Source organism: Micromys minutus, assembly GCF_963924665.1.
Source record: "Micromys minutus genome assembly, chromosome: 7".
NCBI lineage: Eukaryota > Metazoa > Chordata > Mammalia > Rodentia > Muridae > Micromys > Micromys minutus.
This window is the reverse complement of record NC_137976.1, coordinates 29,640,584-29,644,907: the sequence shown is the minus strand read 5'-3', so window position 1 is coordinate 29,644,907 and position 4,324 is coordinate 29,640,584.

Here is a 4,324-nt window from a genome sequence, read left to right as displayed (position 1 = left end):
TTTTGCTTTTAGTGATAGAATTGTGCCTGCGATTCTTTCTTCTTTTGGTTTTCCTGCTTAGGTATCATCCTTCTTGTTTTTACTAGGATGTAGTTTACCTCCTTTTGTTGGGTTTTCCACCTATAATTCATTGTAGTTCTGGATTTGTGGTTAGATATTGTGTAAATTTAGTTTTGTCCTGGAATATTTTTGTCTCTCCATTTATGGTGATTGATATTTTTGCTGGGTATAGCAGCCTGGGTTGACACTTGTGTTCTCTTAGGGTCCGTATGATGTCCGTCCAGGATCTTGTAGCTTTCATAGTCTCTGTTGAGAAGTCAGGTGTGATTCTGATTGGTCTGCCTTTATTTGTTACACGACTGTTTTTCCTTACTGCTTTTAGTATTCTTTCTTTGCTTTGGGCACTTGGAGTTTTGGATATTATATGTTAGGAAGAATTTCTTTTCTGGTCCACTCTATTTGGAGTTCTGTAGGCTTCTTTTATGCTCATGGTCATCTCATTCTTAAGGGTAGGGAAGTTTTCTTCTACGATTTTTTTGAAGATATTTATTGTGCCTCTCAGTTGATATTCTTCACCCTCTTGTATTCCTATTTTCCTTAGGTTTGGTCTTCTCATTTTGTCCTGGATCTCATGGACATTTTGGGTTAGGGGCTTTTTGGCTTTTGCATCTTCTCTGACTGTTTTGTCTATGTTTTCAATATTGTCTTTAGCACCTGAGATTCTCTCTTCCATCTCTTGTAGTCTGTTGTAGATGCATCTGTGACTCCTGAATTTTTTTTTTTTTTTAGGTTTTCTCCCTCCAGGGTTGTCTCTTTTAGTATTTTCTTTATTGTTTCCATTTCCATTTTAACTTTCTTCTTCAATTCCTTCATCTCTTTGGTTATGTTTTCCTCTAGTTCTTTGATTTCTTTGAGTGTTTTCCGTGTTTCCACTTTAAAATTTTTTACTTCTTTATGGTTTTCCTCCCATCTTGTTTAAGTGAGTTATTCCTGCTCTTCTGAAAGATCTCCATTATTATCTTGAGTTATTATTTCAGGCCTGAGTCTCCTTTTTCTGAAGTGTATGGCATTCCACTGCTTGCTGTGATGGGTGAATTGGTTTCTGATGTTGTCAGGTTGCCTTGGTTTCCATTGTGTAAGTTCTTTTGCTTTCCTCTTGCTGTCTTGTTTTCTGTGATTATATGTGCTTTTGTTGTCAGTGATTGTTTCCCATCTCTCACTTGTACCTGGCTTGTGTCCCTGGATCTCTGCTGTTTTAGGTGGCAAATGGCTTGAGTGTTCTGTCTCTATGCAAGTGCCTTCTGGATGGACCCGAGTCTCTGTGGCTGAGTTCCTGCTCCTCTAGACCAACTGGAGGGCCATACCTTTGGCGTGCCAAGTCTAGCCCTCTCTGTGCCCCGGTTACTCACAGTGCACCACAGTCTCACCAGGCATATGTCCCTGAATCTCTGCTGTTCCAGGTGGCAAATGGCTTGAGTGTGTGGTCCGCATGCAAGGACCTTCCAGGCGGGCACCGAGTCCCTATGGCAGAGTTCCTGCTCCCCTGGACCAACTGGAGGGCCGCACCTACTGCACGGTAGGCCTAGCTCTCTCTGCACCCAAGCTACTAACAGCACACCACAGTCTCGCCAGGCCTGTGTCCCTGGATCTCTGCTGTTCCCGATGACAAATGGCCTGAGTGTTTTCTCTGCACGCCATGGTTTTCTGGGTAGATAACAAGTCCCTATTCTAGAGTTTCTGCTCCCCTGAACCATTCGTGGGGGGGGGCGTGCTCTCCCTGTGCTCAGCCTAGACCTCTCTGTGTCCTGGCCACTCACAGCTCAGTCCCACCAGGCCTGTGTCCCTGGATCTCAAAAGTGGTATTTTAATAAAAAATTTTATCAATGATCTTAAACTCAGCAGTTTCACTTAGCAAGTTTGGGTGTTTCACAACTTGCATAATAAAATTCTCATGTCTTATTCTTATTTCTGGAACATAGTCTCTGTACCTGAAGGACACAGAGGCATAAACAATGCTTATGCAGTTCTTGATAATTTATGCTAGAACGTGATTTATTCAGAAGTCCTGGATCATGTCATCCACCTTGACCTTCAGACAGGATGTTCCTAAGAACAGTCATGTAGACAGAAATCATTGTCTCCTCAACCAATTTCGCAGTTAACAGTTCCACTTATCCATGTTCAGGCAAACATCATTGGTTGGCACCTATCACCACGAGCGAACTAAACACTTCCTATAGGACTTCAACAACAAAGGATTTATGGATACTCAAGTTTGAGCTCAAAGCACATTTTCCCTGCACTGGGTTTTACTCATAATCCTTCTATTTTTCTGCATTGTAAGGATAGTGTTCTTTATTTTGGTTTCTCTCAGTTTCCTGAAACTTTTCAGCAATTGCTGAGGTTATAAATGGTCTTGGAGACCAGCTAACTATACAGACTATCCTTAAATTTCAAAAATTAGATAGCTCCAATAGCAGGAGACACACACACACACACAAAGAGAGAGAGGGAGAGAGAGAGAGAAAGAGAGAGAGAGAGAGAGAGAGAGAGAGAGAGAGAGAGAGAGACAAAGAAAGAGACAAAGAGAGAGATGGAGAGAGCTATATGATTATTACTCATAAAACAAGTTATTTTATTAACAAGCTAATGACTTCTTTTAAAAATCTCAAGCTTAGTTAGGTTCTAAATATAAGACATCCCCTCTGTTTTCTTTATTAAGTCTGTGGAATTAGAATAACTTTCAACAGAACTGTAAAAGTAGTAGAATAATGTTTAATATCCTTACACTCTTCTAAAATAGAATAATAGAAAATCATATTCATTGCTTAAAGGTTTTATGACTAGAATTTAATAAGAATATAAATCATGTTTTAAAGCTATTTGCCATCTATTATATTTTAAAATTCTCAGCCATAAAACTAGTGGCAATGGATCAGATTTCATTTTGTATATGTTAAAAATAATTATTTTCCACAATGCTGGAGATCAGACCCATGGTTTTGCATTTGGTAAGCAATTGCTATATGGTGGAGCTACATTCCTGGCTGAAAACAGTCTTACTACGTAGCCTTGGCTGGCCTAGATCTCACTGTATAGACCAGCCTGACCTGGAAATCACAGAGACATGGCTGCCTCGGCCTCCCAACGGCTGGGATTTCTCAAGAAGTTAATGACATTTTTTCCTTTGTAAATTAACAATAGAAAGAAAATTGTCTAGATATGAAAGAATTCCCCATAAGATGGCTTTTAAAAAGTCTGTTATTAGCTAGCTGTGTGGCATCAGTTAATGCTAATGCAAATCTTTTCTGAAACAAACGTGTTTAAAAAGAGAGAAAATGCATTATTATCAGATTCATGAATTAAGGATTTAAGACACACATTCCTGTAAATTATCTTTATTTATATCTAATAACGATAATCACAGTGCCTTGTGTTTCTTCCCTATGGAGTAAATATATTAACATCAATCAGAATGGGTGCCTTTCCTGATGCACCTTTCTCCAGCTCTGACTTTATGTGTACCAACTGAGCAGATATTATAACACCCATTATAAACCTGAAAGTACAGTTAGGAAGCACCCTGGATACCTGTTAGGTTTTCAGTGAGAGATCCTGTAAGCTTCTGTTTGTTCTCTGCTCAGTCTTGAACACCTTAGTGCAATTAGGAGAGTGTGGGCTCGATGGAACCAAGATGCAAGTCCTGTGCCTCTTTTTCTGTGATGTGAAGACAAAGGATTTTTTTTTTGCCTTTGTAGCAGAACATTTATAAGTTTAGAACTGACAACGACTGATTCTTCATCTTCTAATAAAGTGTGGGAACATTAAAATTCACATTAGTTACTATTCAAAATAATTTATCAGAAATATAAGAAAATATCCCATCAAAAAAATTTGAAGAAATGTTAGTGAAGAAAAATATTGTTTAATGGATACTTCATGGGATTTTGTGTATGTTAATACCATGTGATTTTTTTTTTTTTTCTGAATAAGCAAATTACAGAAAGGTGGAAGGAAAACAGGGCAGTCAGCCAGCCTTTGCTTCTGAGGGTGAGTATAGAGAATCTGATTCTTACATGAAAGGAGAGGGTTTGGCAAATCATTAAAACTACCCAACTCACCTGTGTAAGCTTTGTGGGGAGCTCATAACCTGGGTAGTTAGCAGAATAACTATTTCCCCTTCCTATTTCACAAGGGTGGAAGCCTGAAATCTGGTTATCAGTGGAGTTGGTTTATCTGAATGCCTTGAAAACAAGAGATTTCACACAGTTCTCCCTCCTAGTTTTGGGTATCTGTTATTAATCTTTGCTTAAAATGATATTAA